The sequence below is a fragment of the Castanea sativa genome, chromosome 9, assembly GCF_040712315.1.
Source record: "Castanea sativa cultivar Marrone di Chiusa Pesio chromosome 9, ASM4071231v1".
In the NCBI taxonomy this organism is placed as follows: Eukaryota; Viridiplantae; Streptophyta; class Magnoliopsida; order Fagales; family Fagaceae; genus Castanea; species Castanea sativa.
The window spans coordinates 23,826,982-23,840,531 of record NC_134021.1 but is presented as its reverse complement, the minus strand read 5'-3'; the positions used below and the strand labels follow the sequence as shown (position 1 = coordinate 23,840,531).

The 13,550-nt window shown below is 32.6% G+C and overlaps 1 protein-coding gene and 2 pseudogenes across 1 annotated transcript in view; 1 reads left to right on the top strand and 2 right to left on the bottom strand.

Annotated features, from left to right (window-relative positions):
• LOC142610371 (disease resistance protein Roq1-like) overlaps positions 1–13,550 on the bottom strand; it is an 88,342-nt pseudogene that overhangs the window by 19,492 nt on the left and 55,300 nt on the right.
• The window catches only part of LOC142610372 (lipid phosphate phosphatase delta), a 102,134-nt gene that overhangs the window by 66,180 nt on the left and 22,404 nt on the right, over positions 1–13,550 (bottom strand). The window lies entirely within an intron of this gene.
• Positions 1,912–5,053, top strand: LOC142610413 (epi-neemfruitin B 7-O-acetyltransferse L7AT-like; annotated as a pseudogene).

Below are 13,550 nucleotides of genomic sequence, written 5' to 3'. Positions count from 1 at the left end.
AAAACAACCATTTACATGTTTTTAGTTTCCTTCACAAATTGAGTTTTGAGAACAGTTTTTTTTTTTTTTTTGTCTATTTTGATTTGCCAAACAAATTTTTTAGTCTCAAAAATAGAAAATTATTTTTAAAAACAGAAAATAAGTGGAAAAAACAATTACCAAATATAACCTAAGTTGTCATTCTTCATGCTCGGAGGGTTGTTCCAAGTTGGTTTAATATAAGTTCTAGCTCATGTGAGAATAGAAATCAGATAGAATATCAAGTGTCATTTTCAGATGGAATATCGAGTGTCTTCTTGTTAAAAACTCGTTCCACAGTGGATTTTGATAGGGGATGAGTTTCTTTCTTTGTATTTCTAAAGTGGATTCCTTAGGTGTGTTTGTTTGGAGGTGAAATAGGGTAGATGGAAAACTTTGGAGAAAAAATAGGAAGAAAATTTTTTTTGAGTGTATTTGGTTATGTGGGGAGGAAGAAAATAAATGGTAGAGCTCAGGTATTTTCTCCCCGGGCTCATTAAAAAGTTCTCTAAAAAATAGAGAAAAAACTGAAGGGAGAAAATAAAGTTGCTTAATGGACAAAAATACCCCTGTCCAATTCTTATCTTTTTTTTTTTTTTTTCCTTTTCTTTCCTCTACATGTTGCTCTTTTTTTTTTTTTCCATTTTTTGATTTCTTGGGCTGAGAGTGGCACGTTGCCTCTTTTTTTTTTTGGGGGGGAGGGGGCTATGGGTGTGATAGCTGTTTTGTTTCTTCTTCTTTTTTCTTTCTTTTTTTCATTTAACTAGACATGATTTTTTTTTAGAGACATGATTTTTATTTTTTAATAAATTGAGTAATTGCTTTTTTTTTTTGGTTGCTTGTCACTTTTTTCTTTTAATTGGACGTCATTTTTTAACAAGGGTATATGAATAAATTTATATAAATTCACTTTTTCCATCTCCCCACTTTTTCACTCCCAACAAAAAAAAAAAAAAAGAGAAAAATTAAAATATTTTCTATCCTCCCACTTTTCCATCCTCTCACAATTTTCTATCCTCCCACTTTTTCACCCCTCCAACCAAACGGACCCTTAGAGTAGTGAGTGTTATATTCCCTCAAAAAAAAAAAATTATGGTATTTCATATCCCATCCTCTTTTTGATTGAACAATGTGTTGCCAACGAACCCATGTCAAGCGTGCAAACCAAATTTATGCTCCATTTGGATGAGTTAGATATTGGATTTTGTATAAGTTCCTTGAATAATTTTAAATCATCTTTTGAAACCATGTTTCTTGAGCAAGCCATTCCTTAAAACATTTAAAAGTTAATGTTTTCATCAAAATAAATTGTATTTTTTTTAATTGAGCCTAGTTAACAAAGAGTACAAATCCTTTGGACCACTTTATATTTCACTAACCACTACGTGCCATGTTTTGATTTTACTTTATTTATAAAATAATTGAAGTTAAAAAACATATGAGTGGTACACAAAAAATTGTACAAAGGATTCACATCCAGTTAACAGGTGTCATTAGAGCATTTGTTAATAAACTATTTTAAGAAAGTTTTTATCTTACTTTCACAACACATCAAGACATGTTCGGTACCTCTAGAATTAGAGCATTTGTTGGAGAGGTGCCTAACGTTCGGTGCCGAACATCAAGACATGTGTTGTGAAAATAGTTTGGATAGAGGTACCGAACATTAATTAGGCACCTCTCCAACTTTGCTCTTACCTAATGTTCGGTACACTAATGGTACATTTATATTAGCATAGGTCGGCCCGGACTTACTGTACAAGTGTTTTACGGCACACAATTTTTGAACCCAAAGGAAGAGTTTGGATTCCTTATACGGCAACAAGGCTTTAAGCCTTTTAATCAAGCGGACCTTATTCTACTAGCCAGTTCTAGCAATTTGTGCATAAAAATTATGTACTCTCAGTCTCTATAAAAGGGAATAGGATCTTTATCCAAACTATCTTTGTGAAGGTAAACCAAATATATATAGAACCCGCGGTTTGTTAAAGATAAACTTTTTTCTGAAAAAAGATGGTACACGTTAATATCATCTCAAGAGAAATCATCAGACCATCTTCACCAGCAATTCGTCATCTGAAACCCTTCAAACTCTCTGTCTTGGACCAGTACACTCCTACAACCTATATTCCACGTATCCTCTTTTACTCTAAGAGTCCCCGAACCTCTTCAACCGATCACGTAAAAAACTCACTCTCAGAAACCCTAAATAGCTTCTACCCATTTTCTGGAAGGATGCAAGACAACCTCTTTATTGATTTTTACAACGAGGGCATTCCATTTAATGAATCCCGAGCAAGGAAGTCAATATCGTACCGGAGGCTGTACCGGTTTGGCCACCGGTACGATATATTTCGGATACCGGTCAATACCGGTGTACCGTTTCGGGTTTACCGCTATTTTATATATATATATACACACACACACACACACACCAAAATCTCTAGAACTATATTTATAAACATATAATATTTCACTTATACTATAGTAAATATAAAATTTTATCATAAAACATTACCTCAATTCAAAACAAATTATTCATAATTTTAGATTTTAGTATCAATTAAAAGAAAAAAAAAACACAATATAAAAAATAAAAAGCTTAGTTGTTCATTGCATACTAAGAAAATAAATAATACTAATAAGTTAATGTAAATAAGTTACCATTATGCCCTTACAAAAATTCAAAAATTACAAAACTAAAAAAAAAAAAAAAAAGCTTTTTTCTGTACCGGCCGGTACGCCCGGTACCGACCGGTATTGCCCGAAATTGGCCGGTACGGCCGGTACGCGAGCGGTACGACCGGTATTTTTTCCGGTACAATATAAAAGTGTACCGGTACCGGTGCACTGGCCGGTACGGTATGTACCGGCCGGTACCGGTACGGTATCGGCCACCATGATCCCGAGTCCATTGCTCTCTATCTGACTTTCTTCAACATCCTAAAACGGAGTGTTTAAACCACTTTAATTTCTTCCTTGTTGTCCACTTCACAAAAAACCAAAACCAATGGAAGTTGCCCAATTAGCCGTACAAGTCAACATATTTGATTGTGGTGGAATAGGAATCGGTTTATGCTCGTCACATAAGATCACAGATGGAGCCACCCTGAATGCTTTCCTCAACACTTGGGCTGCCATTGCAGGCAGGCCTTGTAACAAATTAGTACATCCTAATATTTCCGAGGCATCATCGTTAGCATACTTTCCTCCATGCAATATATGGCCTCGTATTGCTGCACCTTTTAATGGAAAGTGTTAGGTCATATGTGTTTCACTTATTAAGAACATATGTCATTCATTTATATAATTGGCTAATCTTTTGACAAAACACACTTTACTTGTAATTGGGTAGATTTAGAATGAGTTTTAAACTTCAAAAAACTATGTTTCAAGATCAAGTGTTAAAGTCATCAAGTCTGTCTAAGAAACAAGTTGAAAAATGCAAGTTCATTAAAACTCGACAACTAGTATGTGTCGAGGTTTAAAGAGTTGTTCCAGCCCCATGGCTCAATTGCTACTTGACAGCATCTCGATACCTTTATCCGTCGAGGTTACAGAAATCCGAATTTTCAGATTTGATTTTTGGGCCAAGCTTTTGTATTTGTGTAGGGTTTCTTTTCTCACAACCTTAGGCATATATAAGGTTTATTTTAGAGGCCGTCACATAAAAGAATATAAGGAGAACATATGCAAAAGGTGACCGAAACCTTATTCTCTAAAAAAAAAGCTACTGCATTTTTGCGCCTTAAGGTTTTGTAATCAAGTGCTTCTTGATCTTCATTATTGATGAAGTGAAGAACTTTGCAGCCAACATTCTTATCTCTCAAGTTGGTGAGTGAGTCACGTATTGAAATTCGTGCAAAGGAGTTAGTCACGTATTGGAATTCGTGCAAAGGAGTTAGTCATGTACTGAAATCCGTGCATCAAATGTGGCGTTCATATATTGAAGAGTTCAAAGGTTCTGAAGCGATAGAAGGTTTCTGCTGTGAGTTCATTTACGGGGACTGTAGAGTCTAGGGACAAAGGTTTTGTACTAGATCTGAAATTTTTCTTTAGTATAGTAAATTGCTTATCGAGAAAGTTTCCCCCTAAGTTTTTTACGGTGAAACTAGTTGGTTTCATTGGTTTTCCTGGGTCATCATGTCTTGTCGTATTTTTTTTTCCACTGCACTTAGTTTTGACATGATATTGATGTTTATTTGTTTAAACAAATTTTATGTATAATAAATCTAATTAACAACTTGGATTTAAGACTTATTAATTTCATCAACTGAGGTCTAAATTTCTCAACAGAAAGGCTTTGGTTCAAAAAAGAGAAGTACAAGACAAGGCGATTTGTGTTTGATGCCAAGGCCATAGCTACTCTAAAGGAGAACGCAAAGAGTGAACAAGTGCAAAACCCAACCCGAACTGAATCACTGTCTAGTTTCATTTATATACATGCTAGAGCTGCTTCTAGATTAACATCTAGTTCTCCAAGGCCATCTATACTAGTCCAAGCGGTAAACATCCGGCGAAAAATAATCCACACATGTCGTAAAATTCTATGGGTAATCTCTTTTGGTATGCATTCGTAGCCCATGATTATAACTCAGTAGAGTCGATAGAGATCAAGCTTCGTGGCTTTGTGGCAACCCTAAGAGAAGCTGTGGCAAAAATTGACAGTGATGTGAGAATTCTGCAAGGTCATGAAGGTTTTACAACCAAGATGAAGGCAGCAATGGTTTTTAAAAACCCAGAAATTTTTGGTTTCGCTAGTTGGTTGACGTTTGGTTTTGATGAAATCGACTTTGGATGGGGAAAACCCGTTTGGGTTGGGCTCATGGGGGAAGGTGGTTCTGGTAGGAATCTCATCGTGCTCCAAAACACCACTTCTGGCAATGGAATTGAGGCACGGGTGACCTTAGAAGAAAACATTATGTCTATATTGGAGCAAGATCCTGAATTCCTTGCCTTTGCTACTTTAAACCCAAGTGTTTTAATCCATGAGGCTATACCTTTGATAATACCCATCTCCGTAGTAGTAATATAGTTTCTACATTGTTGCATATGTATTCTAATCAAACTAATAAAGCTAGTGAGCTGTACTAAAAATATTTTGTTAGCACATTAATTGCATGCTACGCGGTAATAGAAACTGTGCTAACAATAAAAATCAGTATTAAATTAAGAAGATGTTCTAATAAAATAAGTATAATTAGTCCTATGCTTTGTCGTAAAATTGGAATAAAACCTCTAAATATATTTCACAAATTTTATTTATGATATTTTTCCTTTTATAATTATATTTTCCCATGTTGTGAGCCGTCGTGAATCATGAATTTTTTTAGGGGGAAAACTAAATATGTAAAAAATTGACTAAAAAAATGTTTTATTTCATAAATTAATTTTAACTCAATAAAATAGTGTTCTAAATTAACTAGTTTATTAAGTAATATATAGATTGTTAATTTTCTAGCTCTCACCAATCCTTTGCATAATTAAGAAAGTGTCTGTGGGGGGTAAAAATGTTTAAATAAACGTTTGGGCTTTGGGCTTGGTTAGTTGGTACAAGTCTGTCCAATCAGGGTCTCTAGGTCCACAGGTCAGTCTGCACTATAATGGTCCGAGAAGTTGTCTGAGGAGGAGTATCTCCGAGGAGTTGCCTGAGGAGAAGTATCTCCGAGGACAGGCCCAGTAAAGGCCTTGGGACTTGCTAAATGGTTTAGAGACAGAATTCTGAAAGATCTGTTGGGTAAAGGTGTGGTCCAAGTACCCGTTAGAGGAAGGAACGAGTGAGAAATATCTGAGGAAAAAACAGTTACCACTGCATTAAGGATCCTGCATCTACCTCTCTGGCCGCATTAATAAAGAAATGACCTCTGAACAATAGCATTCAACATTCCAGCTATTGTTTGAAGACTTTAAGAAGGTGGTGGATCGGACAACTATCTGGAAAAAAGATCTGTGTTACACATGGACGGATCAGGGAAGAAGAAGAAGGATATAAGAAGACGAGAGATGAGAAAAAATGGGGGTTTTTTTTCTTCTTTTTGGAAGCTAAGAAATTGTAATCTTTAGCTTAGAGAAAGAAAGACTATACAATTTGTTATCGTCTTACGTCCGAGGAGGGTTTTTTGTTACGTTCATCTATTACTTGCATAGACTGCAGCATTCTAGCTTGTTGATGAATTTTCCAACATCCCAAACCTAGGTTTTAAACCCATACTCTACAAATTTTATTGTATAAGGCTCTTTGGGCCTGAGCCCATCACTTGTTTTTGGATCTGGGTACAAATTGTGCACTTACGGTGTCCATAATCAAGCTCAAAATGTATATGCAATCATATAGAACCAAACAATTAAAATGGATTTGTCTTTACATCGGTATAATAATTACAAACAAATTCCTATTATAAATTACAAATATATAATAATTACATATATTCCTAATATTAAATATAAATATCAAACAAACAAAATTATAATTTATTGTTATTAAAAATAAAATATCAAAATTTAAAAATACTTGCAGTAAACCACAAAACTAGTATTCAGTTACAAAAAGCTTTACATAGCTTAAATCAACAAAAGTACAAAATAGATATTAGATAGCAGTAGCTCACTTTAGTATCTAGACATATAAAACAATATAAAATAATAAAAAATTTATAATTGCAAGCGGTAAAGCACAAAAGAACAAAACATTTACATTGTACACAACTATCAAAACATACGTCCTATACACAGTGACAGTGTCTTTTTTATTTTTCAGTTTCGCATATCAATTTTCTAGATTTACACTTTACACTTTAACAGAAACAGTGAAAGCAAGAGAGTCAGAGGAACTCAGGATAGAGATCAAGCAGGGACGGAACTAGGATTCGCATTGGGGGGAAGCTTACTATAAGTTCATTGAATTTCGTATTGTCTATCAACATCTTAAACACGTATTTGTGGACAAAAATACATAATCATGTTGCAATAAACTAATACTTATTTCATCAATAGTGATTCTTCAAAATGTTGTTCAACGATTTTTAAAAAATAGTATATTAGTAATGACTTCGAATTTATTTGTATTTTCTTTCAAAAAATCAAACATTATAGTTGATTTTTCCATTATCTAGAAATCATATAAAAAATCATATAAATTATAAGGATTTATTCTACATCAACCTAACATTCAAACAATTTCTTGACTTGTAAAGTCATGAGATTTAATCCAATGTAAAAATCAATGCTTATTTGGTTTTTGTTAAGAACTAATTTTCAGAACAATGGATTTATAAGATAGGGAATTAATAAAGTATCTCAAAATTAATTAAATAAATAGTAGATGAGTACTCTTTATGTGTTATTTTGACATACCTTACACTTCTTTTTTTTTTTTTTTTTTTGGATGAGTACAACTTTTATCATTAGTTACTTCTTTGAACCAAAATTTGACACATATATTACTCCATCTAGCACTATGGCACACACGTGCCACAACCCCCTCTACCCATTTGGCATTCACAAGTTCACCATTCACACAACACAACACAATTGTTTTATTTTTCTCAATGAAAACGATGGCCACAAGTTCACACACTAATACACTATCAGTTACTAGCATTTATCAGATAAAAATTGGTAGAAGATCTACCTCACAGGCTCACACAACAAATCTTCAAAGAGCAGAGAGAGAATTGAGGAGAGATTTAAGAGAAGAGAGAAGCCAAATTAGAGAAGGAAGAGTCTGATTTGCTATATTGCCTTAAGGGTATTCTTTTTTTCTTTTTTTAAAATTTGTGATTTGTTTGATTGATTTTTTTTGGTTTGCCTGTGAAGTTTTTTTTTTTTTGGTTATTTTTGGGACAATTGGGCAAAAGGGTAGGTCAGACATTTTTTCTATTTGAGTTAATTTGTAAATGTTTTTGTTGAGGGGGGCCAAGTATATAAATTTTGGGATCATATATATATATATATATATATTTTTTTTTTATATGCATACAAAAGTAAAATTCTTAAAAAAGTTTTTTTTGGGGGGGGGGGGGCATGGCCCCCTCAGTCTAAACATAGTTCCGTCCCTGAGAACAAGCAAGTTGTAGAGGTAAACTATACAGGACTTGAGATGTTGCGTGATTACACAGTAATGACAACGACGACATGAGGGAGTAGAAGATATATATATATATACACACATTCTGTTTTTTGATTATCTTGAAAATTATTATGTTTCAAAAAATGAATTTCATACTAATCATTTGAACGTAATAAGAAAATCAAATTTTGTTAAAGAAGACAAAACCGTTGTTCGGTCTAGTCATCCTCCCCTTGAAACTATTTTGATAACTCACCAAAATACTGAGGTTAAAGCCTCTCCTTTCAAAATTGCTGATGATAAAACTCTCATTCTTTCCTTGGCCGCTAATAGTGTTGTTGTGCTATTTGTGTTCTATTTGTGTCCACCCGACCTTGTGATACTTCGTTGTCATGTTCCTTCTTACCGTCGTTGGCGCCACCGTGGTCGTAAAGTGAAGTCCCAAATCCGAATAGTAAGGCTCGTGAACCTGAGAGAGCGTGAGGGCATGAGAGGAATAGAGTTGGTTTCGGTATGTGTTACGAAATACAACGGTTGTGAGAAAAACATGATAATTGAGTGTTATAACTAGGATAGTTATGGATAGGATGTAGAGATCCAACTCCTCTGTTAGTTCTAGGACTGGTTGTCCTCCTAATATTATGAATGAAGAAGATCACACTGTAGAAGAAAGTGAGTACCCTGATTTCCGTAAATGGAATATTCCTAAGGTCTCTACTAAATCTCTTTATGAACTTAGTTGGTTTGAAAATACTGTTTTCTCTAAATATAGAGTTAGAAATATTGAACAAACATTTTCTATCTCTAGATCTCATGAAAAATGTTGTTTGTTTTCTAGAAAAAATATTAATGATTTCATGACTAAGAAACTCAAATATTTACATATTGGACTTGTCCAAGTTGCTGTTAAGCCTTTGACTAGAAAAGGTATTAATGCATCTGTTCTCATGTGTTTACGTGATGCCAGATTTAAAAGATTTAATGATAGCATTCTTGGCATGATTATTGCTTCTTTGTATGATGATCCTATTTTCTTTGATTGTTATCATGATCTTGCTCTTGTTTTTGATGATCCTAATATTATTAAAGCTTTAACTTTGTATATATTAACTTCTAGTTATGATATGGATGAAGGCAGTAAGCCTTTTACTCTTATTTATCGCATTTATTACCGATTGCTTGATTCTCAATTAACTCCTCGTGCTAGAGGACGAGATCCTGTTGGTAAAACCATGTTAATCCAATGTTCCACCCCTGATGCTAAGATCCAAGTCCCCAAAATGATTCAATGGCAAGATATAACTCTTCCCAAAGAATGGACTTTGGAACAAGAGTCCCCACCTGTTAAACCTGTTTTTGATGAACTTGATCTTACTAATATTCAACAATATGCTGATGGTACTGTTAAAATTTGTTTTGGTGAAAACAAACCCTTAAGAATCAACGAAGGAAGACATTCCTTTGCTGGATCTGAAAGTTTTGTTAAAAGAGATCATGATATTGATGAGTTTTTAAAAAGGAATTCTGAAAAACCAGATTTATGGTTAAAAGGAGTGGCAAGCAACAACTCCCAAGTTAGCACTGCTTTTTATTCAACTAAAGCTGAATCTCCCTCTACTATTAGCAAAGATGCTAATGAAGAAGAAGATGATGCAAAATCTGATGTTTCTTCTGGATTTGATTTTCCACCTATTGAAACCCCTATTTACCAAAGTCAATCAAGAGTCCTGACAAGACTCGAACCTTTTGAAATTGATATGGTTGCTTTGTATAATGAATTTATTTCTGCGAAAAACAGAAGTAAAAGAAAGTATTACCAAAATACTTTTGCTTAGTTAGAAAAAGACAGAGTTAAGAGGAAATGGAAAGGAAAAAAAAAAGAGTCAATTGGAAAAACACATTCTATTTTTGATTATCTTGAAAATTATTATGTTTCAAAAAATGAATTTCATACTAATCATTTGAACATAATAAGAAAATCAAATTTTGTTAAAGAAGAAAAAACCGTTGTTCGATCTAGTCATCCTCCCATTGAAACTGTTTTGATAACTCACCAAAATCCTGAGGTAAAGGCCTCCCCTTTCAAAATTGTTGATGATAAAACTCCCATTATTAGTATTATTGAACAAAAAAATTTTGCTAATGAATCTTTGCATGTTATTGGTCAACAACTTGATTGCATTGAAGAAAAAATTGTTGAAAAAACTTATGTCTCAAAACCTGAGAAGCCTTTGATTGATTTACCCAGTCAAAGAGAAAAGCCTGAGAAGCCTTTGATTGATTTACCCAGTTAAAGAGAAAAATTGAATTTCAAAACCTCTCAGAGTAAAACTCTTGAAAAAGTTGAAAATCAGAGTACAACTCTTGAAAAGGTTGAGAAAATGCTTGCTGATTTGAAAGTTAAAACCGAGAAAACTTCTACCTTTAGAAATGCTGCATGTGCTATTTCAAGAAATCAAAAAGAAATTGTTTCTGATGAAAACACTGATTCTGACTCATTATCTTCTATCTCTTACAAAAATGTTTTTAATGATGGTATACCAGAAGTTAAAAGATTTGTTGGAAAACCCAATCCTACGTCTTTCACAAAAAACTGGTATTCAAGACCTACTCCTCCTAATATGCAGTTTGAAGAAAGATCCTTTCAAACTCAATTTTCTGTTTCTGTTGAAAAACTTTATGAATGGAATATTAATGGTCTGTTTGAACAAGAAATCATTAATAAAATGGCTCATATGTCTATGGTTGCTATTGCATATATGAACAACATAATGATCTTGATCACCTTGATATTGTTGATTTACTTGTTACTGGTTTTTCTTGTACTCTTCGAGGATGGTGGGATTCACATCTCATAGAAGAATCCAAAGAATCTATTAAACATTCTGTTAAAAAAGATAATGAAGGTATGCCCATTTTTTATGAAAATATTAATCGAGGTATTCCCGATGGTGTAAATACTTTAGTCTATACAATTCTCAAACATTTTGTTGGTACCCCATCTAATGTTTCATCTCGAATTTCTGATTATTTGAATAATTTGAGATGTCCTACTATGTCTGATTACAGATGGTACCAAGATGTGTTTATTTCCAGAGTGATGCTCAGGAAAGATTCCACGAAGCCTTATTGGAAAGAGAGGTTTATTGATGGTCTGCCTCCTATCTTTGCTTATAAGGTAAAACAAGAATTAATTGGTAAAAATGATTCTATGATAATTTAACCTATGGTGATATTTTTAGTACTATTAAAAAACTTGGAATCAACATGTGTAATGATGAGAAGCTGTTAAAACAACAATTAAAAAATAAGAAGAAAGCTAAATATGAAATGGGTAATTTCTATGAACAATATGGTTTACCTCCTATTGCCCCTTCCAGACAAAAACAAAAAAGTAAACACGATAGAGTTTACAAAAATTATAGCCATAAAAAACATAAAAGATACAGAACCAACTTTGTTAAACCTAATGATTTTTATGCTAAAAAGAAATCTGCTTTTAAAAAACATGATAAACAAACTGGAAAGAAAAAATGAGTCAATTGGAAAAACACATTCTGTTTTTTGATTATCTAGAAAATCATTATGTTTCAAAAAATGAATTTCATACTAATCATTTAAACATAATAAGAAAATCAAATTTTGTTAAAGAAGACAAAACCGTTGTTCGGTCTAGTCATCCTCCCCTTGAAACTATTTTGATAACTCACCAAAATACTGAGGTTAAAGCCTCTCCTTTCAAAATTGCTGATGATAAAACTTCCATTATTAGTATTATTGAACAAAACAATTTCGCTAATGAATCCTTTCATGTTATTGGTTAACAACTCGATTGCATTGAAGAAAAAATTGTCTCAAAACTTGAGAAACCTTTGATTGATTTACCCAGTCAAAGAGAAAAATAGAAAAATTGAATTTCAAAACCTCTCAGAGCAAAACTCTTGAAAAAGTTGAAAATCAGAGTACAACTCTTGAAAAGGTTGAAAAAATGCTTGCCGATTTGAAAGTTAAAACCAAGCAAACTTCTACTTCTAGAAGTGCTACTTGTGTCATTTCGAGAAATGAGAAAGAAACTGTTTCTGAAAAAGATACAGATTCTGATTCATTGTCTTCTGTTTCTTACAAAAATGTTTTTGATGATGGTATACAGGAAGTTAAAAGTTTGTTGGAAAACCTAATCCTACATCTTTCACAAAAAACTGGTATTCAAGACCTACTCCTCCTAATATGCAGTTTGAAGAAAGATCATTTCAAACTCAATTTTCTGTTTCTGCTAAAAAACTTTATGAATGGAATATTGATGGTCTGTCTGAACAAGAAATTATTAATAAAATGGCTCATTGTCTATGGTTGCTATTACATATATGAACAACCACACACACACACACATATATATATATAAAAGGAGTGCTGATTTGCATGTAAGAGAGTTAGATTACGCAGATTTACAAAGGAAATTTTTTTTCCTCACATATTACCGATTATGGAAATTTCTTCAAATGATTTTTTTAGGGTATATTTCTGAGGGCAAATGGACCAAATTTTTGGGTCTTTGTATAATTTTTTCTTAACATTTCTGAAAAGTCGTTTTTTTTTCTTTTTTTCTTTTTTTAATCTCAAAACCTAGGGGGCCTAGTAAGCATATTTATTTATAATTGATGATATTTTAACATTGTTATTCAGAAATTTTAAATGTGCTTCCCTCCCCCCGCGTTGGTTGTGACTTGTGAGGACTCAATTAATTATCCTAAAATTTAGAAATATTTAAAATAATTTTTTAAAAATCAATATACATATTAAAACTCCAAAAAAAAAAAAGAAAAGGATTTGAATAACAATTGTGTGTGTGTGTTTTTTTTATAGGATATAACAATAACTGTGCGTTGAATGCATGCTGTTCAAGTTCTTTTCAAATCCATATACATTCCAAAATTTAAAATAACAAAGAAAGAATTTTTGCTTTTGTACACTTGTTGTAGGACACAATCATTCTAAAATTTTAATGTGTTCAAGTTCTTTTCAAATCCATAAACATCAACTTTAAAATAACAAAGAAAGCATTTTTTTTTTTTAGCATTATTGCTTTTACTCTTATTGAAGAACACAATTATCCTAAAATTTGAATGTTTTTCAAGTTCTTTTCAAATCCATGCACATATCAAAATTTGAATAAACATAGAAAACATTTTTATTATTAAAAGTTGGAAAAGATATATATATATATATATTTTAGAAATTTATTTTAATTTTCTAATTTTTTTAGGTTATTTAATTGAATGAAATAATTAAATTGACGTGACATTATTTTATTAGAACAACTAGGACATGCAACAAATTTAGGTGGCACATAACAGCCATATCAACCCCTAAATTTAGATTGTAACAACCGAAGTAAAGGTTTGTCACATCGGTACTTAATCCCCAAAAGGACTCATTAAGTTACATTTTGGGTTCCTCATAATCA